This window comes from Somniosus microcephalus, chromosome 2 (genome assembly GCF_052327205.1).
Source record: "Somniosus microcephalus isolate GS21.2 chromosome 2, FLI_Smic_1.0, whole genome shotgun sequence".
NCBI classification, from domain to species: Eukaryota; Metazoa; Chordata; class Chondrichthyes; order Squaliformes; family Somniosidae; genus Somniosus; species Somniosus microcephalus.
The window spans coordinates 213,464,469-213,491,951 of record NC_140988.1 but is presented as its reverse complement, the minus strand read 5'-3'; the positions used below and the strand labels follow the sequence as shown (position 1 = coordinate 213,491,951).

General features: G+C 46.3%; 1 protein-coding gene across 7 annotated transcripts in view; it reads left to right on the top strand.

Annotated features, from left to right (window-relative positions):
* rbm47 (RNA binding motif protein 47) overlaps positions 1–27,483 on the top strand; it is a 381,884-nt gene that overhangs the window by 242,122 nt on the left and 112,279 nt on the right. The window contains exon 1 of one of the 7 annotated variants that reach the window (XM_085969045.1): positions 11,511–11,621. The exons of 5 other annotated variants lie outside the window; for them this stretch is intronic. The gene's annotated coding sequence lies outside the window, so the exon portion shown is untranslated. Of the gene's footprint in view, positions 1–11,510; positions 11,622–12,882; positions 12,935–27,483 lie in introns of those variants that run through there. One more of the 7 variants, XM_085969038.1, reaches the window with a different exon arrangement.

The following is a 27,483-nucleotide window of genomic DNA, read 5'->3' as shown; positions in this document are numbered from 1 at the left end:
TCCTTTTCCATGACTACCTTAAATCTCACCAAATTATGGTCACTGTCACCAAACTGCTCACCTACTAACACTTCTACCACTTGCCCGGCCACATTCCCTAGAATTAGGTCCAGTACCGCCCCCTCTCTTGTAGGACTTTCTACATGCTAGCTCAAAAAGCTCTCCTGGATGCACTTTAAGAATTCTGCACCCTCTAAGCCTTTCACACTCTGACTATCCCAGTTAATATTGGGGAAGTTGAAATCCCCCACTATAATTACCCTATTATTTGCACACTTCTCTGAGATTTGCCTACATATCTGTTCCTCTATCTCCCCCTGGCTGTTTGGGGGCCTATAGTACACTCCCAGCAAAGTGCTAGCCCCCTTTTTGTTTTTAAGTTCAACCCATATGGCCTCATTAGAGGAACCTGTTAATATATCATCCCTCCTTACAGCAGTAATTGTCTCCTTAATTAATATTGCGACACCCCTTCCTCTTTTACCCCCCCCCCCCCCTCTGTCTCGCCTGAAGATTCTATACCCCGGAATATTGAGCTGCCAGTCTTGCCCTTTCTTCAACCATGTCTCCGTGATAGCAACAATATCATACTCCCATGTGTTCATCAACACTTTCAGTTCATCCACCTTATTCGTAAGACTCCTTGCATTAAAATAAATGCCATTTAACCTTGCCCTACTCCCTTGTGCCGTTACATATTTGCTCTGCCTTCCAGTCTGACTTATTTTTTCCTCTATATTTGGCTGTACATCACCCCCTATGATAGCTCCACTCTGTATCCCATCCCCCTGCCAAGTTAGTTTAAACCCCCCCGAACAGTGCTAGCAAACCTCCCCGCAAGGATATTTGTCCTGTTCTGGTTCAGGTGCAACCCGTCCGACTTGTACAAGTCCCACCTTCCTCAGAAGCAGGCCCAGTGATCCAGGAAACTAAAGCCCTCCCTCCTGCACCAACTCTTTAGCCACGCATTCATCTGCTCTAGCCTCCTATTCCTATATACTCACTAGCACGTGGCACCGGGAGTAATCCAGAGATTACAACCTTTGAAGTCCTGCTCTTTAGTCTGCTGCCTAGCTCCCTAAATTCTTGCTGCAGGACCTCATCCCTCTTCCTACCCATGTCATTGGTCCCAATGTGAACCACGACCTCTGACTGTTCACCCTCCCCCTTCAGAATGCCCTGCAGCCGTTCAGTGACATCCTTGACCCTGGCATCAGGGAGGCAACAAACCATCCTGGAGTCACGTCTACGGCCACAGAAACGCCTATCTGTTCCCCTTACAATAGAATCCCCTACCACTATTGCTCTCCCACTCTTTTTCCTCCCTTCCTGAGCAGCAGAAGCACCCCTGGTGCCAGGAAGTGGGCTGCTGCTGCCTTCCATCTGGTAAGTCAAATTAGGAGCAGGAGTAGGCCATTTGGCCCTTCGAGCCTGCTCCGCCATTCAACAGGATCATGGCTGATCTTCTACCTCAACTCCACCTTCCTGCACTATCCCCATATCACTTAATTCCCTTTGTTCCCAAAAATTTATCGACCTCTGTCTTGAATATACCCAACAACTGAGCATCCACAGCTCTCTGGGGTAGAGAATTCCAAAGATTAAGAACCCTTTGAGTGAAGAGACGTCTCCTCATCTCAGTCCAAAATGTCCGCCCCCTTATTCTGTGACTGTGACCCCGTGTTCTAGATTCCCCAGCCAGGGGAAACATTTTCCCAGCATTAACCCTGTCAAGTCCCCTTAAGAATTTATATGTTTCAATTAGATCACCTCTCATTCTTCTAAACTCTAAGGAATATAGACCTAGCCTATTCAATCTCTCCTCATAGGCCAATCCCCTTAGCCCAGAAACCAGTCTAGTGAACCTTCGTTGCACTCCCTCTAAGCCAAGTATGCCTTTCCTTAGGTAAGGAGACCAGAACTGTACACAGTACACCAGTGTAATGTACTCCACCAATGCCCTGTATAATTGTAGTAAGACTTCTTGGCCTAGAAATTCAGTTGGGCGCGCCAGCCGTTAGCGCCTTAGGAGGAGTAGATCTCGAGCGCTAGGCGCTTAGCGCCTGGGCGCAGCGCGATCTGTGCCTCGCCCCAACTTCAGTAGACATTTAGCGCCGGCGCAAAGTCTTAGCGCGCGCCCTGCTGCGCGCGCAGATCATGACGTCATTTCGTCGTGCAACGCCCTTTGTGCGCCCGGAACCGGAACTTCACTCGCGCCGCCCCATTGTGCGCCGGGCGGCCCTAACGACTGTGAAGCGGAACGGTACACAGCCGAGGCGGGCCGCGGGGAGCGCAAATTAAAGGGCACTTACCCTGCACTATAAAGGCCAGCCATTTTGCAGCATTCACTCTTGTGCAACGGTTTTTTGGAGAGAGACCAAGGAGGAGAGCTTACTGCTTTGGCCCAACACTAGGACAGGTATTTTTGGCTCAGGCCAGAGCTTACCAATTATCTTTGTCTTCATTGAGATCTCAGTGTTTGCCAGCATATAATGGGGGCTGCATTGGGTGCCAACGCTGAGTTTCAGCCTTATGCCGGAAGGGCTTACAGACGCCGTGAGAGAGTGGCAGCCCTGGCTAGACGCAGAGGGGGCAACAGGCGTCACCAAGTGAGGCCTTACCCACCCAGGGTATACCGCCAGCAGTCCTCCTATCTGACCATGTCTGCCGCGCAGTGTGTTAGGAGGCTGTGATTCAGAAGGGAGGTGGTTGCAGACATCTGCCAGCTGCTGCACAGAGATCTGCGTCCACAGCTGATGCGCAGGACGTCTCTGTCGGTGGCAGTGAAGGTGACGGTGGCTCTCAACTTCTATGCCACCGGCTCCTTCCAATCCGCTGCTGGGGACATCGCTAACATCTCCCAGTTCGCCGTGCATTGCTGCATCCGCCAGGTGACCAATGCCCTTTTCAGAAGGAGACGTCAATTCATCTCCTTCCCCATGACCCTGGACAAGCAGCAGCAGCCTGCAGTGGGATTTGCAAGAATAGCGGGCTTCCCCATGGTGCAGGGCGCCATTGACTGCACGCATGTGGCTTTGCGGGCACCTCTGGAGCATGCCGAGGATTACCGCAACCGGAAGGGCTACCATTCCCTCAACGTACAGCTGGTGTGTGACCACAGGCAGCGCATCCTAGCTGTCAATGCCCGCTTTCCAGGCAGCAGCCACGATGCCTTTATCCTGCGACAGACAACTGTGGCTGACATGTTCCAGGCACAGCCTCACCCAAGAGGATGGCTTATCGGGGACAAAGGCTATCCTTAGTGTACCTGGGCCATGACCCCGCTCCGCGCGCCCACGACCCCTGCTGAAGAGGCATACAACGAGAGCCATCAAGCGACTAGGAACATCATAGAACAAACAATCGGCGTCCTCAAGCAACGGTTCCGCTGTCTGGATTGCTCCGGGGGAGCCCTCCAGTATTCGCAGGAGCGAGTCTCCCAATTCGTCGTCGTTTGCTGCATGCTGCACAACCTGGCTATCCGCAGGACTCAGGCACTGCCACCTCACGTTGGACCACCACCTCAGGAGGAGGAGCAGGAGGAGGAGGAGGACGAGGAGTACCAGCCCAGGAGGGAGGCAGAAGGTCCAAGGGCCGCCCGTCGGCGGCTTATTGAACGTCACTTCTAGGCCCCCTGTCAGGGAATGGCTTGTGCCAATGATAGAACATGATTGCAGCCGCTCCGCAAGCCGTCAGCCGGTTAAGGCAACAAACACTTCAAAGATCAAACATGGACAATGTGAATAAATAAAATGGTTTATTGTACAAACTCAGGGCCCTTCCCACATGAAAACCAAAAACAGACGAAACCCCCAAAAAACACTCACACACATGACTCACTCCCACAACCTGGGGAGCATTAACAAAAGATGTAAACAAAAATGGCCTTTGTCCTCGGCCTTCACAAAACACGCATTCCAAAAAACAAAACATTTGGACACACCCTCTACTTTGTGGCCCGCGAGGGCGATGCCTTCTGCAAACTTTGGTGGCCCCTGCACGCCCTGCTGCTCCTCCTCAAAGTGAGGCCATTGGCTGCTGCAAGGCTGGGGGCAGGCTCCTGAGGGGCACATGTTGTGACGGCAGATGCCCTTCGGGGTCGGCCTAGACGAGGTCTGGCCGTCGAGGGGCCAGCTGGTGAATGCTGCAGCTGTGGCTGGCCAGCATCAGTCGTTGCAGCAGCTCCTGGCAGCTCCACTGGGGGAGTGGCAGTGGCGGCTGGAGGAATGGGGGCAAGCTGGCGGATGGCAGGCGCTCGCTGGTCGCCTGAGACACTGGCACTCGGCCGGGCCAGCACTGCAGCATGCGCACCAATCTGCCGAGGGACAGACCGCTGTGCTGCTGCAGCGCGCCGGGTGCCCTGGCGATGCCTGGCTGACACAGCGAGTGTGGCAGCAGTGAGTGCCCGTGTTGACCTGTTCAGTGACCGCATCAGAGCACCCAGTGACTGCACGGCACCACTGATCACCTGGCCACTCGCTGCCTGAGCTGCCCCGAATTCCGCCCAACTGGTGGCCTGTGAGGCCCCGAACTCGGTCACACTCCGAGACAGGGACTCGATGGCCTCAGGCAACCGTGCCACTACCCCCATGAGCTCCGTGTGCCGGCGCTCCGAGTCCGCGGACAAGTCCTCGAGGCGGCGCATCTCCTCGGCGTTGGCCGTCTCCGGACTGGAGGCCGGACTCTCCCTGTGGGGAGAAGGCCGCCGAGCTGGCCAACCATTCCGGCGTTGCTGGACGCCGCTGGGCCCAGCAATTGGACTCCCCTCCGACCCTTCCCCCCTCTGGGGAGAAGGCCGCTGAGCTTCCACCCCCCTCCCGCGTTTCTGCAGGCCGCTGTTCCCAGGAGCTACCCTCCCCTCCGACACTTCCCCCACGCTCCCCTCCAGGGAAGACGTGTCCCCTACATTGGCATGGGTTGCCGCGGCTGAGGGTTCCCCTGATGGGCCGCCTTCCTCTTGCTCCTCCTCCTCCTCCTCTTCTGAGGGGCTGTCACTGGCAACTTCAGGGACCTCCTCCTCACCATCTGAAAGCAGGAAGGCACAAGAGTAGCTTTAGAGTGAGGAGAGGGCGTCAGCGAGGGATGCATGAGTGGTGGCATTCTGCGCATTGGTCGGACAGTGGCAAAGGATGTAGGTCTGATGCGCAAGTGGGACGAGAGAGGTCCAAAAGGTGATGTCCTTACCATTGGTGCCCAGAACAGGGTCGGCATCTCCAGATGCAACGGGGCCAATCACCCGGGCACCCATGATGCGCTCCACGCGATGTTGCAGCTCGGTTAGCGGCTGGATCTGGGGTCCGCCTCCCCCGGTCGCAGTCCGGCTCCTCCTATTATTGGCCAGCTTGGCCTGCAAGAGAAAGGACGGCCTCTAAGTACAGTGTGTAGCCCTGATCTTGTGTGCACTGCCTCCCATGGTCGAATAGCCTGGCCAGTGTGTAGCCCTGATCTTGTGTGCACTGCCTCCCATGGTCGAATAGCCTGGCCAGTGTGTTAAGTGCACAATGTGCAATTGATGTTCATGAGTGTCCCATAGCTGCTGCATGAGGGCTGGCCATTAGGGCTTTCAGGTCCCTTTGCCCATAATGTGAGGTGCACATGCAAGGATGAGGAGGACATTGGAAAGGGTACTCACCCTGACAATCCTGGCGAGGTCATTTAGCTTTTTGCGGCATTGGACACCGCTCCTGGGGACCTCGCTGTTGGATGACACCTTGGTGGCGACATGCCTCCAGGCTCTCCGGTAGACGCGGGCCGGCGGCTTCCTGCCATTGTCCGGAAACAAAATATGGCGTCTCTTCTCCACAGCACCAACCAGCACCCTCAGATCAAGCTCTGAGAAGTGCTGCGCTCGTTCACGGGCCTTCTCCATGGTTTCAGGCGCTATTTGGGTCCAGCAGCAGTGTTCAGGCCTAGCTGGAGGGCTCCAGTGTGCAGGGCGTGGCAGCAGACCAAGTCGACCCTTCCCCCTTAAGAGCTGGCTGGCGCCAGGGTGTCTGCTGTCAATCAAGAAATGGCCGCACCTGCGCTGCGCCCGGCCTCGGCGCTCTCGCTCAGCACCTCCGGCTTAGCACCTAAAGAGAGGCGTGCATCGCCAGTTTTAGCGCTCGAGCAAACTCTTAGGGCGAAGCTAATGAATATCGGAGAAGTGGCCTCGAATTTGCGCCGGGCGCAAACTTTAGCGGCCGCCCGACTTTACCGCCCCAAAAGTGGCTATAATGAATTTCTAGGCCCTTTACTCTTATATTCTAATCCCTTTGTAACAAAAACTAACATTCTGTTTGCTTTCCTAATTGCTTGCTGTACCTGCATGTTAACTTTCTGTGATTCATGTACAAGGACACCCAGGTCCCTCTGAGTGCAAACATTTCCCAGTCTCTCACCATTCAAAAAATATTCTGCTTTTTTGTTTTTCCTACCAAAATGAATAACTTCACACTTCCCCACATTGTATTCCATTTGCTATGTTCTTGCCCACTCAGTCAACCTGTCTATATCTCTCTGCAGCTTCTTTGCGTCCTCCTCACCGCTTACTTTCCCACCTAACTTTGTATCATCAGCAAACTTGGATACGTTGCACTCAGTCCCTTCTTCTGAGTCATTAACATAGATTGTAAATAGCTGAGGCCCAAGCATTGATCCTTGCAGTACCCCACTAGTTACAGCCTGCCAACCTGAAAAAGTCCCATTTATTCCTACTCTCTGTTTTCTGTCCATTAACCAATCCTCAATCCATGCTAATATATTGCCCTCAATACCATGAGTCCTAATTTTGTGTAATAACCTTTTGTGTGGCACCTTATCGAATGCTTTTTGAAAATCCAAATATACCACATCCACTGGTTCTCTCTTATCCATCCGACTAGTTACGTCTTAGTCTCACATCACCGCTTCTAAACGCATTAGAAAGGGTACAGGGGAAGTTTACCAGGATGTTACCAGGGATGAGAGACTTCAGTTATGAGGGGAGGTTGGATAAGTTAGGACTGTTCTCCTTGGAACAGATGTGACCTAATCGGGGTTTTCAAGATGATGAGAGGTTTTGATAGAGTAGAGAGAGAAAAACTATTCCCTCTGGCGAGTGGGACAATAACTAGAGGTCATAGATTCAAAATCATTGGAAAAAGATCTAGAGGGGAGATGAGGAGAAATGTTTTCACTCAGAGAGTTGTTGGGATCTGGAACGCTCTACCATACTATTTCCATAAATAATTTTTAAACAGAGTTGGACAGGTACTTGAGGATGAGCAACTTACAGGGTTACGGACTAAAGGCGGGGTGTGGGACTAAGCACGGCTGCTCTTTCAAAGAGCCAGCACAGGCATAACAGGTCGAATGGTCTTCTTCTGTGCTGTAAGTTTCTATGAATTTAGGAATCTTTCTATGAATACTGGAGTTTAGCCCTCTGAGCAGGTTCTGTGGTGTTGGAGAGTGCAGTGCAAGTGCATTGTGCACCTGGATACAAATGCATCTAAAGAACCAGGGCTGTGACATTGGGCAAATCCTTTGTGTGAGATCTTCAGTTTCAAGTCTGCCACAACACTCGCCGTAACACCTTAGTCAAAAAGGTAAACATGGTTAAAGTACAAGCTGTATGGCCTCCCACATTCTACCCTACGTAAACTTGAGGTGATCCAAAACTCAGCTGCCCGTGTCCTAACTCGCACCAAGTCCCGTTCACCCATCACCCCAGTGCTCGCTGACCTACATTGGCTCCCGGTTAAGCAACGCCTCGGTTTCAAAATTCTCATCCTTGTTTTCAAATCCCTCCATGGCCTCGGCCCTCCCTATCTCTGTAATCTCCTTCAGCCCCACAATCCCCCGAGATATCTGCGCTCCTCTAATTCTGCCCTCTTGAGCATCCCTGATTATAATCGTTCAACCATTGGTGGCCGTGCCTTCTGTTGTCTAGGCCCTAAGCTCTGGAATTCCCTGCCTAAACCTGTCTACCCCTCTCTACCTCTCTTTCCTCCTTTAAGACGCTCCTTAAAACCTACTTCTTTGACCAAGCTTTTGGTCACCTGTCCTAATTTCTCCTTATGTGGCTCAGTGTCAAATTTTTTACCTTATAATACTCCTGTGAAGCGCCTTGGGATGTTTTACTACGTTAAAGGCGCTATATAAATACAAGTTCTTGTTGTTGTTGTTGTTATTTGTTACATGGGCAAACACGACACCCTGGTAGTGCTTTCATACAAGTTTGATGTCCTACTACTCCCTGATGCAGTTGCTCTGAGTTACTGGTTTTCTTAAGTTAATATTAGAGCAACCTAGTCACATCTCTTGGTAACTGCAGAAAATTGCCTGTCTGAAATCAGGTAGAAGACATTAGCCTGGATTTGAGCTCCAGGCATGAATGTGGCTTGTGGGGACTGGGGCAGTCGGGATGTAGCCATGACAGTACTGGTGTGAAGCCCTGGCCATTTTAACTCCCAGGCCTCATTACCATGTTCTAGCATGGACTCGGTTATAGCAACCGACCGCCATATTAACCAACTGTTGAGGGCCAGGTTATAATTGGACCTTTAGGATATTGGCTATAGCTTTTTTCAGTGTGAAGCCCTGCTAAAAATGGTAAGTTTATAAAATTAAAACAAACTCTGACAGCTAACTGCAGCACTGCTCACATTTTAATAACTGAAAAGAACTGACTATCTTGCCAACAAGAAGTAAACTACTGCAGATGCTGGAAATCTAAAACAAACACAAAACCTGCTGGAAACATTCAGCAGGCCAGGCAGCATTTGTGGAGAGAACGAGCAAGTTAATGTTTTGAGTGTGGGACTGTGGACACTTCGTCAGAATTGTAACATATTACAGATAAACAGCATTTAAAATAAAACAGAACAACGTAAAGGGGTAGGAAAAAACACACATACAGACTAAATTCTATTTCATTTCCTGTGCTTGTGTTTTTCCTCTGCTCCCTCCCTTTCATCTCTTCTTGTACTCTTTCCCTTTTTACTTTTTTCCTCTCTTTTCTCTCCTTTTTTTCCCCCTTTTTCCCCTTTCTATCCCTTTGCATCTGTGTCTATCTTCACAGCCCACCCGACTGCACGTGTGAGTGTTGCTATCAAGGTATCCTTTCGCCTTTTCTTGCTGCAGAGTGAGAGAAATGCGGCAGGGTCAGTCGGCCTATAACCAACACAGGGTAGTTTCATCTGACCCAGACCCCTGGCGCTGCAGAGGTAGTGTGTGCCCAAAATCGCTCGGGACACCTGAGGATCGCTAGAAATTGGTCCTCAGGCCTCATCTACATATTCAGGGCAAGTTTGAGACAGACATTTAACAATGTTGTCTTAGGATGTGATCTAATCATGAGTTATCTTATCGACTTCCATTGTAGTTGCACATTGGGTTGTGGGATGCTGAAGAGTTTGAGTTAGTGTGTAAATTGGATTTGTTTGAATAATACAACTGTAAACAAGTGGTCTCTACAAAGGTCCAGCATGAGATAATACAACTTTAATAAAATGGAGCTCTATTAATTGCAGTAAATGTATATGGCCATCGTATTGTACATGGTTTGAGGTACAGGTAGGGAGATTGTGGTTGGTAAGGTATGTCATGGTAATACTGCAGTTCAGAGGTAGACTGGACTCAAATTTGAGTGACATTAGGGTTAAATGTTCTGAGTCCATGCCAGTGGCGAGGAACCTTACCCACTGCCAGCACACATCAGAAAATGCGATCCCTGTGGTCATAGATAGAAAATGACTAGCAACATGCCAGTGATTTTATGACATGCCCTGAAGCGGGCAAAATACCTTGCCACCTGTGCAACTTGGAACATTTAGGCTCAGCTCTCAACTCAATAAATATATTTCAGGCAATTTATGGTAACATAAGAATGAGCTGGGATAAGAAAAAGCCTTTTGATCCATTGAAGTTCATCCCTCTTGTATCCTAATCCTAATTCTCCTGTTTTAGCATCAAGCTGCATTTTGAAACCCCTAATGTCCTTCTCTCTATTACCTTGCCTCGCAGATTATTCTAAACATTCTATCAAACAATTGCTTGGGATGTGATCCCAGGCAGTTACACCAGGATCTCCCGCTCTATTTCCATTGGGATATTTTTCATACTAAAGATGCTACAATAATGCAAGTTATTTTATGTTTGCTGATTCCAACCTTGCAGAACCTAACCAGTGCTTAATGATTCTTTCATGACAATATGCAATGGTCCACATAATTCCTCCTTAAGCTTCTTGAGCAATGAGGCTGTGGAAATTTACCGGTTATTAGTTCCTTTAACCTATCCTACATTACAACAGTGACTACGCTTCAAAAAAAGGTAACTCATTGGTTGTAAAGCGCTTTGGGACATCCAGTGGATGTGAAAGGCGCTATATAAATGCAAGTCTTTCTTTTTCTTGCTTTTTATATATACTTCTAACTTACTGAATTCAAAATCCTTTAGCAGATTCAGTGTGCTATAGAAGTTAGATAATAAGTTAGGCTTATCCTCTTCAGTAAATACTTGTACAAAATATTCATTAAGTATTTTGACTATTTCTTCTTCAGTTTCTCCACCATTTTGATTCATTAGAGATCTGACATCCTCTCTAATTACTCTTTACTTTTATGATACTGAATAAAATGTTTTTAGCATTGTGTTTAACATCCTTCACTAAATTCCTCTCTTGGGCCCTTTTTGCACATGCAATACCTCTGTTAATCTGTTAACATTTTCTTATACTCCTCCCAAAACTCTCCCTACTTTTGCACAGCAGGCTTTGTATTGATTGTTTTTCTTTCTTATTTCCATTTTAATTGCCTTCAGCATCCAACTGTGTTTTGAATGACCCCAACAATTTTGTCTCTACCACTCTGTCTGGCAGATTATTCCAAACCTTTATCACTCTTTGAAAAAAGTTCTTCCTAATAATCTGTTTGAACTTTACTTTTCACTAATTTGAATTTCTGACCTCTGGTTCTGTTTTCCTAGTTTACTTTGATGTCACATTCTGAGTTTACCTTATTATTTATATAATTTAATACATTATATACTTATATGAGGCTTCCTCTGCTCTTAACCATCTTCCTTCTAGATCTAGATTGTATTGTGTTTAAACTTCTTTAACCTGCCCTCATAGCTCATCCTATGTGTGTGAATTGGTGCTAGTTTAGACAACTCCCACCTCAGGGCTTGGCTTCACAACTCTAATGATTAAGATGCAAGCTAGTATAACCTGGTAGTGGATTTCTGACTTAATTTCTTTTTTTCTCTCTCCCTCCTCCCTTCCCCTGGGCTGCTCCACTTGACCAGCCTCCTGAATTTGAATACCAAGCACATGTTTTTCTCAGTTAAAACATGACAGCAGGTACAATATAATTCAAACTTTACAAACTGGGGATTTTTTGTTTTGTTTTGTTTTTGTTATGTGATAAACTTCTAAATGTGGCCCTTTTCCACATCTCAGCAATAAAGTCTCTTTACATGGCAATAATCAGTGATTGACGGGCAAAGGCTAATAAGGCAGTGCCTCCCCTTTTTACATTAGGTAAACAGACTAGCACCATAGCACCTTAGCTGACTGATAAACGTTCCAGTGTATAGACTTGAAAAGAGTGAAACAGCTTGCACAGATTTCACAGCGCCTAACAGTCCGGCCTACACAGGTATGAACTTTCCATTTATTGTGTTTTCAAATGATACTTTCATTGTCATCACCACTGAATGTCATTAATTCAAATGCTCAGATTCACAGGCCTAATATGACCCTTTCGTTATGTTGTGCTGCACTGCAAGTCACTTGAGTTGAAGAAAGTTACTTCGATTTTTGTTGCTATTTGTTAAGTGAGACTCCATATAATGAATATTACAATCTAACATGAGTGTAGAAGCTTAGTAACATGGTGCAGGTTGTGTTGAAATTCTGTTTTAATGCTGAGGAACAAGATTCCGCTCATTGTGGCTGGAACAAATCTCCATCCTCTAGTGAAATGTCACTTTTAAGTTGCTTACAAAAAATATTTTCTGCAGTAGAATTTATCCCTGTTTTTTTTTAAATTGGTACAGGGTTTAAAACATTCAACTCATCAACAAGCCTCAGCTCAACAAACCTTTGTGTTGGGGAACTGAAAAACAAAATATCTCACTAACTTGCCAGTAACGTCTCTGTATTTACCCCTCCATTTTCATTGCAGCACCTAGCCTGCACCTATTATAATTTTATTTCCTCCCTGACAAAATCCTCATCTATGTCATAGGTATATCTGTTAAATACTCATAGGATTAATTTACTGTGGTTAATGTGCAAACAATAATTATTTTTTCCAAGTAAAAATTTAATATGAGGAAAGTTTTGTTGCTTTTAATGTCTCACTTGCTGAGAAGTGAATAATTTTCAAAAACAAATTTTCCAGTACTTATGTAGTAAATTGGTAATATCTTGTAAGAAAAAGCAAATATTAGAAATTTACATCCAGTTTATGTGAGACTTGGTATACATTACACTGTAAGCACTGAAATGTACCTGTGTGAGCTAAATCATGGCACCATATGCTTGACTAACTGTATATATTAGTTATGGTTCTTTAATTTTGTTTTTTCTAAGCTTGCGTAGTACCTCATCTGGTAGGCCAAGATCGATGATAAAACCTGGCCCATTCGAATGTTCATTAGTATGTTTACACTGACATTTTTAGGCTGATTTCTGGATTTAATTTTCTATAAATATTTCACAATTTTTTCTTAAATGGCGCTGTGACTGGCAATGCTCTGTCAGCGTGCACCATGCTGGTTTTTTTCTCTTCCCCTTTGAGTGTCTCTCTTTGTGCACCTTGCACTCAGTGGAGCTGTTTGCTCGGAGGGTGGGACAGGAGAGTTGTTTTGTGTCTGGTGAAACATTAACTAAAAGCAATCAGCCATGAGTCTGAAGGGCATTCCATTGCCGTGCTGGGTTGTGAGAGGAGAATACACCTTGCTTAAGGTACAGATTTTACTTTACTGCCAGTGTGTACATTATATATTTGTTCTAAAACCTGCAACTTTTCAAATTAATTTCTGTAAAAGCTGAAGCAGTAATATTACAAAAAGAAGAAAGTAGATCACCTAAAAATTATGTTTAAGTTTGTATAATTAAATTGATCATATTCTTTAATGTTGTAAGTACAATGATTAGTTGACCTTCCCAATGTAAGTCTCCACATTACTAAATATTCCTGTTGAATGCTTAGCAGACAGGTTTGATAGATTCTCTCTTTTACTTTTTAAGCATTGTTCTTAGGCCATTAGCAGTTTACTCTTTGTTGATAATTTTGGTGAGTGTGACATTTCTAAGTAGTAGTAAAGCAATTATGCAGTGCTAGGGGATGTGTGGAGCTGAGTTTCCTATCAAATTAAATAATTCTTTTTTTTCGATTTTCTCAATTTTTTGCACCACTGCTCTTAAAGGAGCAGCAATTCTCAACATCTGCGCCTGAACGGTGTGTTGGCAGGCTATTTGACCGTGCTGCATTATGGTCAAGGCTGATCCATTAGAGTCATAGGGGGAAAAATTCAGTTGGTTTGCGCCTCCCGTTAGCGCCTTAAGAGGGCGCTAATGGGGCGCAATGCAACTAGTGCCCGTGCGCGGCGATGTTTGCGCCGCTCACGAAATTAACTAGACATTTTGCGGCGGCGCTAAACACTACCGCCACGATCTCCTGTGCCGGCAGATCATGACATCAGTCGAGTGTGCAACGCCCCGGTAGCGCCCCGGACCATATATTGTGTGGCCGCCCCTGCCTTACCGCCTGCCGCTAGCAACGACAGGTTGAGGGGAGCATTTTGCAGTCAGGAAGGGACTGGGGGAGCGCTATTTAAAGGCGACCGCTTCCTGCTGCTTTTTGTTGGTGACATTTTTGCACCATGCATTCTGAGAGAGAGAGAGAGAGACTTCTGGAGAGATTCAACGCTGTGTGAAGGAGTTTTGGGTACTGAGCAGCACTTTGCAGGTTCATTTTGATTTGCCCTCGTATCGATTTAGAAGAGACTGTGGGGGCTGCACTCTGAGCTCTTTCCCTGGGCCTCTCCATTGTTCTTTCCAGCAGATTTGATGTACAGGTCTCTCCAGGCTGAGATTCAAGGCTGCAATGAGCAGGATGTGGATGGAGAGCAAGATCAACCCTATGCTTTAAGAACTGGCCGGCACCATTGTGTCTGTGTTCCATTGCTGACTGACATCACATGAGCTTCGCCAGCGCTCTGAGGTAGCGCCTCGCTCCTCGGCCTTTGCACCTTAAGAGAGGTGTGTAGCGCCTGATTTAATGCTCCAATCACCTCCGGGGTGATAGAAGCCAAGTTTGCAGTTGGAGGCGATAATTAGCGCCAGGCGCTAAACTTTGCGCACAGCCGATAATCGCGCCCCAAACGGGGCGATACCGAATTTTTCCCCCATTGAGATATACAGCACAGAAAGAGGCCCTTCGGCCCATCGTGTCCACGCCGGCCATCAAGCCCTGTCTATTCTAATCCCATTTTCCAGCACTTGGTCCGTAGCCTTGTATGCTATGGCGTTTCAAGTGCTCATCTAAATGCTTCTTGAATGTTGAGGGTTCCTGCCTCTACCACCCTTTCAGGCAGTGAGTTCCAGATTCCAACCACCCTCTGGGTGAAAAAGCTTTTCCTCAAATCCCCTCTAAACCTCCTGCCCATTCTCACTCAATTGTCCACACTTTGTCTGTGCATTTTCCAGGAGGAGTTACTGCATAGCAGTAGAAAACAGAATTCTTCCCTGTTTTTCCCCTCCCAACTCAGGGGCACTGAGGACAAATGTAGCAGCCCAACTGCTTCCCTGGCTACAGTCAGCTAATTTTGCATAGCGATGGATTGAACTTGGAACTTTCTGGTCTATATGACTTTGTACTACACTGGGTGATGCCCTTAGTCACTTGGGCATTGGGAGAACTTGTTAAACAGTTGCTTGTTAAACAGTTGTTAAAATGTATGATGACAAGTGCTGTAAATAGGAGGTAATATAGTGATGGTTATTGTAAGCAGAAGCTAGGGTTGTTGCCAGGAAGAGAGACCAGAGAGTCACTTGCAGTGAACACATACCCATTATTAATCTTTCACTGTGGACTTTATTGCACATCAAATACCCGGAGAGCCCTGGTTCCCACGACACCTGCCACCTGCAAAAAAAAGGTGAAAACCAATAACACTGGGCCCACTAAATCCACAATAAATATCACTTTAAAAAAATACCAATGGAAACAATGGTGACTGTAAGCCAGCTATTTCAGCTGGGGTTCAGATAATAATTGTAAACCATTTGAGCTTTGCTCTCACAATCATCTGAAACCCTCAATGAGATTACTGCCAAATAATCACCCCAGATAATTGTAGATTTTAATGTTTCCATTGATTTGAAGTTGTGACAGTATTCCCTCTGTCAGTTGATGTTTCAAGTCTAAGATCCTCAGGAATTTGTGAGGGATTGGTTTACTCGATTGTGGAAAATATGATCATTTGTCACTAGAGTTAGGGAGGAGGAGATTAATCAAGCAGAGTTCACATCCCAATCCTTGTCAAGTGAGCTGCTGCTGTAAGGGCCCATTTTTGATTGTGGGTGAGGACAAGGTTGGCTGTGATGTCCCCCATGGATGCTGACATTCACTGTCCAGCCTCACATATGAAGACCGACCATTGGGTAAGGTACACGAGTAAGGTGCCCAGGAAACTTCCTAAAATTTAAATTTTATGCAAATGTTTTTTTCTTCCCTCCTCTCCTGAAGACAGAGGACATGCTGGGGGTGTGGTTCCATGCGTGCCACAAGCCCTCGAGGAACCTCACCTCTTCATGCATGAGCCTAGAAAATAACCATTTTTAATCAGGGTGTCTAGTCCACCACATGTGAGTAACCTGATTTTAAATAACTGAAAATGACATTAAAAAACTGTACAGTACCATGTATTAGTATCATTAGTGTACAGTAGTCAGTTTCTTAGTAAATTAAAAAATGTTTAATATTTAAAAGCTTTGAAAAGGTGCCTTGTGCCTAAGAAGAAGCTTAATTTTAAGAGCCTCCTCGAAGGCCTGCAAATGGCTGCAATTAATAGAAACTCGCAATGGTGATTAATTCAATCTGAGGGCATGGCTAGTTTTGTGGGCAGGGCCAGCTTCTATGTTAAGTCTTTTAACTAGCGGAAAAGATCGCTGAAACTTGATTTGCGCTGGACATAATTTGCGCTTGAAACTCCTCGATCTTTTGCGCTGGTTTGGCCGATTTGGAGTGAATTGCACTGAAAAAGCCAGCGCAACTGAGTGGAAACTCCAAGCCATTGAGTTTCAGCAGAATGGAGGTGCTAAGCTGACTTTTGTCCTCACTGATACGCAAACTGTGTAGTTTTCCAGTGCCTGAATCACCAATATCTGCCATAAATGTGCAAAATCTGTGGCAGAAGCGTATGACAGTGAGGGAAAGTTTTGCAAAGTTCTTCCTAGCCCACTAAAGATAAATCTAGCAGGCCTCCAGCATACCTATCTGATCTTACATCCTATATTACCTGTCCTTGACCAGTTCTTTTCCTTGGCGTGTTAATTTCCTGGTCTCTGCTGTCACATGAACAAATATGTTTTTTTTTATTCGTTCATGGGATGTGGGCATTGCCTGACACTTGTGTGGCGCAAATGTTACTTGTCACTTAGAAATCCAAGCCTGAATGTCGTCCAGGTCTTGCTGCATGTGAGCACGGACTGCTTCATTATCTGAAGAGTTGCAAATGGAACTGATTGCTGTGCAATCAATAGCGCTTCTGACCTTATGATGGAGGGAAGGTCATTGATGAAGCAGCTGAAGATGTTTGAGCCTAGGACACTGCCCTGAGGAACTCCTGCAGCGATGTCCTGGGGCTGTGATGATTGGCTTCCAGCAACCACAACCATCTTCCTTTGTGCTAGGTATGACTCCAGCCAGTGGAGAATTTTCCCCCTGATTCCCATTGACTTCAGTTTTACTGGGGCTCCTTGATGCCACACTCGGTCAAATGCTGCTTTGATGTCAAGGGCAGTCACTCTCACCTCACCTCTGGAATTCAGCTCTTGTCCATGTTTGGACCAAGGCTGTAATGAGGTCTGGAGCCGAGTGGTCCTGGGGAACCCAAACTGAGCATCGGTGAGCAGGTTATTGGTAATTGCCCCTTGTTAGCACTGTCGATGACACCTTCCATCACTTTGCTGATGATTGATAGTAGGCTGATGGGGCGGTAATTGGCCGGATTGGATTTGTCCTGCTTTTTGTGGACAGGACATGCCTGGGCAATTTTCCACATTGTCGGGTAGATGCCAATGTTGTAGCTGTACTGGAAAAGCTTGGCTAGAGGTGCGGCTAGTCCTGGACACAAGTTTTCAGCATGACAGCCGGGATGTTGTCGGGGCCCATAGCCTTTGCTGTATCCAGTGTGCTCAACCATTTCTTGATATCACATGGAGTGAATCAAAGTGGCTGAAGACTGGCTTCTGTGATGGTGGGAACCTCAGGAGGAGGCCGATATGAATCATCCACTTGGCACTTCTGGCTGAAGATGGTTGTGAATGCTTCAGCCTGTCTTTTGCACTCACGTGCTGGGCTCCACCATCATTGAGGATGGGGATGTTTATGGAGCCTCCTCCTCCCGTTAGTTGTTTACTTATCCACCACCATTCACGACTGGATGTGGCAGGACTGCAGAGCTTTGATTTGTTGATTGTGGGATCGCTTAGCTCTGTCTATAGTATGCTGTTTCTGCTGCTTGGCAAGTGTGTAGTCCTGTGTTGTAGCTTCACCAGGTTGGCACCTCATTTTTAGGTACGCCTGGTGCTGCTCCATGGGAAGCTGTTCTACACTCCTCATTGAACCAGGGTTGGTCCCCTGGCTTGATGGTAATGGTAGAGTGAGGGATATGCCACATAGCACTGCCCTAAGCTTCTGTTAATGAAACTATAAAATGGCATGCATTGTACAACTGCAGTGGATTTGAGCTATCATTGCTAGGATATACCCATCATTGTTTGACTCTCAAGCAGCAAAGTTTGGGAACAGGAATTAATTATTTTACTTGCAAATGAGTAATGCTTGAGACATACAACCTTTACACCAAGGGTGGAGACTTAATGTTACCTGTTCATTGTTAAGCTCTTGTGTTAACAAGCTAGGGGTGTCCTGGCCAATACTTATATCTCAATCAACAGCACAAAAATAGATTATCTGATCATTATCACATTGCTGTTTGTGGGAGCTTGCTGTGCACAAATTGGCTGCTGCGTTTCCCACATTACAACAGTGACTACACTTCAAAAGTACTTTAATTGCTGTAGAGCGCTTTGGGACATCCTGAGGTCGTGTAAGGCGCTATATAAATGCAAGTCTTTCTTTCTTTTTCTTTACAGTGATCAGGGATGAATACAACTGGAGTATATTCACGGCTTTCATTAGAACTTGGAAGATCAGCTGTTGAAAGAATTTAACATCTCTGCAATTAACAGTTCTGCAGAGCCATTGTTCTGTGTCAATTTTAGCTACTATACACCTAGAAGCTTATAGCTTCCTTTATTGAGACTGTACCTATATGTCTTCTTCTTAGGCAGTCCCTCGGAACTGAGGATGACTTGCTTCCACATTAAAAATGAGTTCTCAGGTGACTAAAGAGTCCAATGCGGGACCTACAGTCTCTGTCACAGGTGGGGCAGATGGTGGTTGAAGGGGCAGTGGATGGGGTGCTTGGGTTGACGTGCGCTCCTTGCGCTGCCTGCTTCCGCTTGCTCCCGGCGAAGAGACTCGAGGTGTTCGCCGCCTTCCCGGATGCTTCTCCTCCACTTTGTGCGGTCTTGGGCCAGGGATTCCCAGGTGTCGGTGGGGATGTTACACTTTTTCAAGGAGGCTTTGAGGGTGTCCTTGAAGCGTTTCCTCTGCCCACCTGGGGCTCTCTTGTCGTGTCGGAGTTCCGAGTAGAGCGCAAGTTTTGGGAGTCTCGTATCGGACATGCGGACAATGAGACCCATCCATCGGAGCTGATTGGTTTGGAGTTCGACCTCCAAGTGAGCACAGATGCAAGCATCGTCTGCATACTGTAATTCAACGACAGAGGATGGGACGACCTTGGATCTGGACTGGAGGCGACGGAGGTTGAACAGTTTCCCATTTGTTCTGTAAATTAGCTCCACTCCAGTGGGGAGCTTACTGAGGGTGAGATGGAGCATTGCAGCAAGGAAGATCGAGAAGAGCGTTGGTGCGATGACACAGCCTTGCTTGACCCCGGTTCGTACGTGAATTGGGTCTGTGGTGGAACCGTTGGTCAGGATCACAGCTTGCATGTCGTCGTGAAGCAGGCGGAGGATGGTGAAAAACTTTTGAGGGCAGCTGAATTTGAGGAGGACACTCCATAATCCCTCACGGTTGACAGTGTCGAAGGCCTTTGTGAGATCAAAGAAGGCCATGTAGACTGTACCTATATGTAGATTTCTAATGACAGTTAAAAAAAATTAAATTTTCATGTTTGTATCTTTCTGAAGTAGACTTTTGTTGAAGAAGCTTCAAAGATAAGTAATGTTGGACATGGTAGATTCCAATGCCATCAAGTACAAAGGGTATGAAAATGGCTACATGTAACTTCAGTATTAATGCGTGCAGTTCAATATAATTAGCTTAATTACTACCAGAAAATCAAAAAATTAGAATGTGTACCATATATTTCTGAAGGGACCGAAGATAAAGATATGCTAAACTATCTTGATTAATTCAGGCCTTTTAGCAGCTTTTATACTTCGGGGTCCTGAATTTCAGCTGGGGTTCTCTCAATCTCCTGCCACAACTTAGGCAGGAGATCAAAGAAACTTCCAGAGAAAAGGTTTTAAAGGCCATTTAAAGCCACTTAAGTCATTTTACCGGGACTCCACCAAACTCACAGGTGATCGGGAGAATCCTTGTGGAAATTCAGGGCAAGCTATTTTACTTCGGATTCTGGGAGACTGCCATCTGTGAACTGGCTTCCCAAATATATACTATTAAATCTGACCTCTTATTCCAGTGGCAGACCTGTAAACCAATGATAAACTGGGTCTACAAGTCTATCGCTAGGATAGGAAGCTGAACTTAGGAGGATAAATGGTAGGTTAACGGACACTCTCGTAATCTGAGCAACCCTAGTATGAAAGCAACTATAGTTGTCCTTCAAGGTCAATAGTGGTCTGGCTGAAAACTCCCATTTTCTATTCGTTTCACTGTCTCTTGGTGATAATGTCATAAAGTTTGTGGTAGCACTATGAGGTGTTGCATTTGTTACATTTTTATTGGTTAACAAAACTTGTGTATTTTCTGGGCCTTATCTGTGAATAGCCTCCAGTCAGATATTCTGAATTGGAACATAACAATTCTGCTGTATTTTGTAAATGTGACACATAAATATTACTAATGTCATTTTTGTTCAGCAGTATAGGTTTATTGCTACGGACAGTTCGCAGTGTCTATAGGGTCAGTTGTAAAATGGAACATGCCAGAAATTGGGAGTTCTCTGCTTTCCAGTTGACAATATAATTGGCCATTAATGTCTCAACATTACTTCCCAGCCTTTGCAGCCAGCATTGCCCTTTCCTTTCTTTATGATATCTGCAAACTGAGAGCCAAAATGCTAAAATAGTAAGCAAGAGATAAACAAGAGCTAGCATTTGGTGAAATGCAAAGCCTCCTGCCTGCATATTCTTTCCTGAAGTGCTTTCTTACCATTCCACTTCCCTTTGTTTCATAATTTCTTTTTTGCTTTCTTCATTCTACTTAATTTTCTCTCCTCTTCCATTTCAGGATCTCTCTGCATTCCTTTATTTTCTGTTTTCAAATGCTATTAATATTCCAGCTGACTTTTTATTCAGATATACACTTTATTTTGAGTTCTCACTTATATCCTCCTGTCCATGAATGTCCCCAAAATGAGTTTCCCTATTGGCTAAGCAGCAATAGATGAATGGGACTAATACTCCTAGATCATAGGATTACATAGGATATACGGCACAGAAACTGACCATTCAGCCCAACCGGTCCATGCCGGCTTTTATGCTCCACTCGAGCCTCCTCCCGTCTTTCCTCATCTAACTCTATCAGCAGAACCCTCTATTCCCTTCTCCCTCAGATGCTTATCTAACTGCCCCTTAAATGCATCTATACTATTTGCTTCAACCACTCCCTGTGGCAGAGAGTTCCACATTCTCACCACTCTCTTGGTAAAGAACATTCTTCTGAATTCCCTATTGGATTTCTTGGTGACTATCTTATATTGATGGCCTCTAGTTATGCTCCTCCCCACAAGTGGAAACATTCTCTCTGTATCTACTCTATCAAAACCTTTCATAATTTTAAAGACCTCTATTAGGTCACCCCCTCAGCCTTCTCTTTTCAAGAGAAAAGAGACCCAGCCTGTTCATCCTTTCCTGATATGTATACCCTCACATTTCTGGTATCATCCTTGTAAATCTTCTCTGCACCCTCTCCAGGGTCTCTATATCCTTTTTATAATATGGCGACCAGAACTGTACACAGTACTCCAAATGTGGTCTAACCAAAGTTCGATACAAGTTTAGCATAACTTCACTACTTTTCAATTCAATCCCTCTGAAATAAACCCTAGTGCTTGGTTTGCTTTTTTATGGCCTTGTTACCCTGTGTCGCTACTTTTAGTGATTTGTGTATTTGTACTCCGAGATCCCTTTGCTCCTCTACCCCATTTAGATTCTTATTTTCCAAGTAATATGTGGCCTCCCTATTTTCTTACCATAATGTAATACCTCACATTTATCTATTTTGAAATTCATTTGCCAATGATATGCCCATTCTGCAAGTTTACTAATGTCTTCCTGTGATTTGTTGCAGTCCTCCTCAGTATTGACTATCCCCCTCAATTTGGTGTCATCCACAAATTTAGAAATTGTGTTTTTGATTCCAAAGTCTAAATCGTTAATATAAATTGTGAACAACCGTGGTCCCAACACTGATCCATGTGGAACACCACTTCCCACCTTCTGCCACTCTGAATAGCTACCCTTTACTCCTATTCTCTGCTTTCTGTCTTGAAGCCAACTAGCTATCCATTCTGCTACTTGTCCCCTGACTTCACATTCTCTGACCTTATTCATTAGTCTATTATGTGGTACCTTATTGGAGACCTTTTGGAAACCTACACAAATTACATCTTGTCCACTCTCTCTGTTACCTCTTCAAAAAATTCAATGAAGTTGGTCAAGTAAGACTTTCTCTTTTGAAATCCATGCTGACTATTCATTATTATATTTTTGGTTTCTAGATGTTCTTCTATTTTCTCCTTTAGTAGGACATCCATTATTTTTCTTATGACCGATGTTATGCTGACTGGTCTATAATTCCCTGAACATGTTCTATCTCCCTTCTTAAATATCGGTATTACGTTAGCTATCCGCCAGTCTTCTGGCACTACATCTTTTTCTACCGAATTATTAAATATATGTAGTAATGCCTCTGCTATCACTTCCCTAGATTCTTTTAAAGGCCGGGTTTCCCACAGGCCCTGCTGACTTTAGTGGCAAGGCCTGATTTGCATGTGAAGCCTCTGTTTCCCACCCGCAGCCAGCCAGATGGAGAGGTCGCACAGAGGAGGGAGGGAGGGAGGGATCTGGTGGGGGCCGGTGCCAGCCTCCATAGGATTGGAGGGGGTGGAAGAGAGGATCGGGTCCGGCCACTGGAGGATTGTGGGTGGGGAGGGAAGATTAGGGCAGGAGGATCGGTGGGGGCGGGGGCGCGGCAGTATTAGGACGGGAAGGTTGTTGCCGGCCACCAGAGGATCGGGGCGGGCCAGCCCACCGGAGGATCGGGGCGGGCCACCGGAGGATTGTGGGTGGGGAGGGAAGATTAGGGCAGGAGGATCAGTGGGGGCGGGGGGTGCGGCGGTATTAGCATGGGAAGGTTGTGGCCGGCCACCAGATGATCGGGGCGGGCCAGCCCACCGGAGGATCGGGGCAGGCCAGCCCACCGGAGGATCGGGGTGGGCCAGCCCACTAGAGGATCGGGGCGGGCCAGCCCACCAGAGGATCGGGGCGGGCCAGCCCACTAGAGGATCGGGGCGGGCCAGCCCACCGGAAGATCGGGGCCAGCCTTCAGAGGATCGGCCGTGGGTGGGGAGCGGGGGTGGAAGGAAGATCGGGGCCGGCCTCAGCATCATTGGTGGGGGAAAGGTGGTCGGGAAGAGTGATCAGAGGCCTCGTGAAGGGGTCTCTGATTGCGGGTGGTGGGTTAGGCAGGGACCCTGGATCCAGGAGGTAGGTGTAAAGGCACTTACAGCCTGGATGCAGCAGTCCTTGCCTTGCTGTAACTGCCAGGTTTTAAAACCTGACCAGCTACAGTTAAACACAAAATGGAGGTTAAAGAATAGGCTTCCAGCCTCATTATAATATTTAAATTGAGGTCTTGCCTCCTGGCAGCGAGTTGGCTGCCCGCACCCATTCCGCACCACCCCCCCCACCCCCCACCCCACCGTTAAAACCGGAAGTGGGCGGGTTGATGTTGGGATTCTGATTTTTAACACTTTAACTACTCAACTGTGCAGCACGCCGGCCGTCCCGGGAGCAAAGATGCCGGAGCCAAATCGAGGCCTCATTTAAATAGAAGCAGCCAGATGTTTACCCCACGTGGGTGTTCCAATGCAGCGCGCCAGATTCAGGCTAGCAGAGAATCGGGTGGCCCAGAGGCTGCCCGACCGGCAGCAAGGCATGTATGGTGGAGGGGGGGGTCGCATTCATGGGGCCTAGATTGTTTCTGTAGGACACAGAGGAGCACACCTGCTCCTCCCAGCCCCACAAAAATAATTGAAAGCCTACCCTTTCTGGTCCTTGTCGGCTGAACTGCTGGGTAAAACTGGGCAGGCCCTTTTCAGGATGGTGGCCGTTGGATTGGCAGCGTAGATGGAGCGGGAAGCACTGCGCCGCTATTTTACCACCACTAGCGCCCCGTTCATGCCGGGTGGCCCAAGTTAAAATCTACCCCTAGAGTGGGCTGACCGCTGAGCCCACCTCTGCAGGCCAACACTGCACTTTTAACATTGCTGACCTGAACAAACCTTCGCCCAACACGGGAGGAGCTCCCCGGACTTTGCACCAAATCTGCAGCCATGTGTTTTATGGCTGCTCAGCAGTATTAAAATTACAATTACGACTTTAGAATAACTGCAGATGTGTAAATCTCACACATAATCAGTTCCCCAACATCATCGAATCCCATGCATCCACTGACTTTCCACCCAGGAGTTAAAATTCTGCTTAATATGGTGATGTGGGCTGGTTCAGCACACATGAAGTCTACAGTTATTCGCTTTGTAAAACAAACATTAACATATCTGTCTAACATTCCTTCATGAAGATGATGTCCCTTTAATGTAAGAATATATAATTGCAAAGATATAATTTCTGGAAAGTGGAAGAAGTAAATATAGGATAACCTGCAGTAACTAACGTTGGAAGAGGCTTATATTCGCTAGAGTTTAGAAGAATGAGAGGGGATCTCATTGAAACTTGTAAAATTCTGACAGGACTGGACAGACTAGATGCAGGAAGGATGTTCCCGATGGTCGGGGAGTCCAGAACCAGGGGTCACAGTCTAAGGATAAGGGGTAAGCCATTTAGGACTGAGATGAGGAAGAATTTCTTCACCCAGAGAGTGGTGAACCTGTGGAATTCTCTACCACACAAGGCAGTTGAGGCCAATTCATTAAATATATTCAAGAAGGAGTTGGATATATTTAAGGCTAAAGGGATCAAGGGGTATGGGGAGAAAGCAGGTACTGAACTTGAATGATCAGCCATGATCGCATTGAGTGGCGGAGCAGGCTCGAGGGGTCGAATGGCCTACTCATGCTCCTATCTTCTATGTTTCTATGTTTCTAAAAGTTCTTTTACACAAGTGGAAGGGTTGGTCAGAGTGAGTAGGCATTGATAATGCTGTAATGCTGGGGAAGATTTCCTCTGCTGCCCGTATCCTAATTTACACCGTTCACCCATCACCCCTGTGCTTGCTGACATACATTGGCTCCCGGTCCAGCAACGCTTCAATTTTAAAATTCTCATCCTTGCTTTCAAAACCCTCCTCCATGGCCTCGCCCCTCTCATTCTCTGTAACCTCCACCAGCCCTACAATCCTCCGAGATCTCTGCGCTCCTCCAATTCTGGCCTCTTGCGCATCCTCGATTTTCATTGCTCCATCATTGGCGGACGTGTCTTCAGCTGCCTAGGCCCTAAGCTCTGCAGGTCCCTCCCTCAATCTCTCTTCCTTTAAGGCACTCCTTAAAGCCTACCTCTTTGACCAAGCTTTTGGTCACTCATCCTTATATCTCCTTATATGGCTCAATTTCAAATTTTGTTTGATAATCGCTCCAGCGAAGCACCTTGGAACGTTTTACTACATCAAAGGTGCTATATAAATGCAAGTTGTTGTTGTTGTTGTGAACTCATAGCCAGTTCTTCATAAATGTGTTTAGGATTTCACTGCACCTTGCACGCAGAGGAAATCTTCGCCCACTGTATTTTTATGTCAGTGTACTTTGACACGGAGTGTGGAACAGCTCATGTGATGCAAGCTGTTCAGTGATAACTCACTTTTATCTTCACTGCAGTTAGTTATTACCTTCCTGATCACTGTAAAGGTCGCTAACTCCAAGTCCAAAGATGTGCGGGTTAGGATGATTGGCTATGATAAATTGACCCTTAGTGTTAGGGGGATTAAATACGTGGGGTTATGGGGATAGGGTGGGGTATGTGTTGGTGTAGGGGTTACAGGGTTACAGGGATAGGGTGGGATATGTGTCGGTGCAGGCTCGATGGGCCGAAATGGTCTCTATCTGCACTGTGGGGTTTCTGTGTTCTGTGATTCTGTGATAAGCTAAATGATAATATTCTAGTATGTTGGTTTCTCTGTGACCTATCTAACTGTGACAGTCCGGTAAACTGCTATTTATTTCAAATTGGAGAAATACAAAATAAGAAATACAACACTGAATGCATGAGAAAGCACAGAAAAAAGATCAAATTAAATGAGTACAGACAGGAGAGGTTCAAATCGACATCCCATTATAAAGCAGGAAGTTTATTTTTAAATTTCCCCTTTTTGATTGGCTAATTTTTACTATATTAATTTTTTTCACATCCCTCCTGATTTTTCTTTTTTTCTTTTGGCTTTTCCAGTCTTTGTCACTTTTTTTCCATTTCTATCGTATGCTTCTAGTTTCCTTTTCATTATTTCACCTGATGGTGAGTCTTCTACATTAATTTCTGTTTTCTATTCTTTCCTTCTCTTCATTGTTCAAGGGACCACCAGTGAAAGAGCTCAGTTAAAAATGTTTGGCCTATCGTCATCTTAATAAGAGCCTTTTCATTTGCACAAAATCCTGAGATAGTTTTGCTCTAGTACAGTGTGTTCTTTTGCTTTCTCCCCTCTCCAGTAAAAACGATTCCCACAGTTAGGAAATGTCAGAATGTGGGGAATAACAATTCATACTTGGGGACAAATTTCTAGCAGGAGGAGAGGGAGGATATTTCACGCCCTTGATATAGTGCCTATTGTTGGACACTCCAATAATGCTCCAGTGTGTGCTAGTTACTGTGGTGAGTTCCAGTCTTTACATTAAGTATGTGCAGGGTGGTAAGTTAGTTCATTAGAAGAAAGCTTAGCACTCTAGGTCAAACCGTAGAGTAAATAGAACCCCTAAAGTGCTCAATGAGTTTATCCAGTGGTCAAGCAGCCACCAGCATTCTCTGTCAATTCTCACTAATGGAGAATGGCCACTTTGGCGCAATTGGTGCCTGTGGGCCTGCACCTCAGCAAGGAGTTAATGTCTTCAGGAAGGAAATCTGGGGAGAAAAAATAATTCTTGTAATCGTGTGGTGCAGAAGGATCTCTTTTCTGTGAAGCAGTGTTACATTATGTGTTCACAATATTTTTAGTGTTCAAAGTTTTAAACGCACATATTTCAATTAAATTAATCTCTCAAATTAAATATAACTCTCAACGATTTCTGATACTTTTGTTGGAAATGGTTTAGCTGTATAAGTAACTTAAACTATGCAGCTCCTTTCCAGCATGTAGGTAAATAGGGACTGAAATTCCTTGGCCTTTCCAGCATATTCCTTCTGTAACTCCAGTGGTAGCGCACTGGAAGGGCTGGAAAGTAGTCCTGAACCCAGGTCCCAGTCCAATGTCAGAGCTTCCCCAACCTTGTAAGGGACAGAGCCTCCACTTACCCCTTCCAAGGCCAGGGACATCAGAAAGGGGCATGGCTGGGTGTGGACTGTCTGGGGGTGGGGACTGTCTGGGTGGAGACTGTCTGGGTAAGGAGACTGTCTGGGTGGGGACTATCTGGGTGGGGACTGTCTGGGTGGAGACTGTCTGGGTGGAGACTGTCTGGGTGGAGACTGTCTGGGTGAGGACTGTCTGGGTGGAGACTGTCTGGGTGGGGACTGTCTGGGTGAGGAGACTGTCTGGGTGGGGACTGTCTGGGTGTGGAGACTGTCTG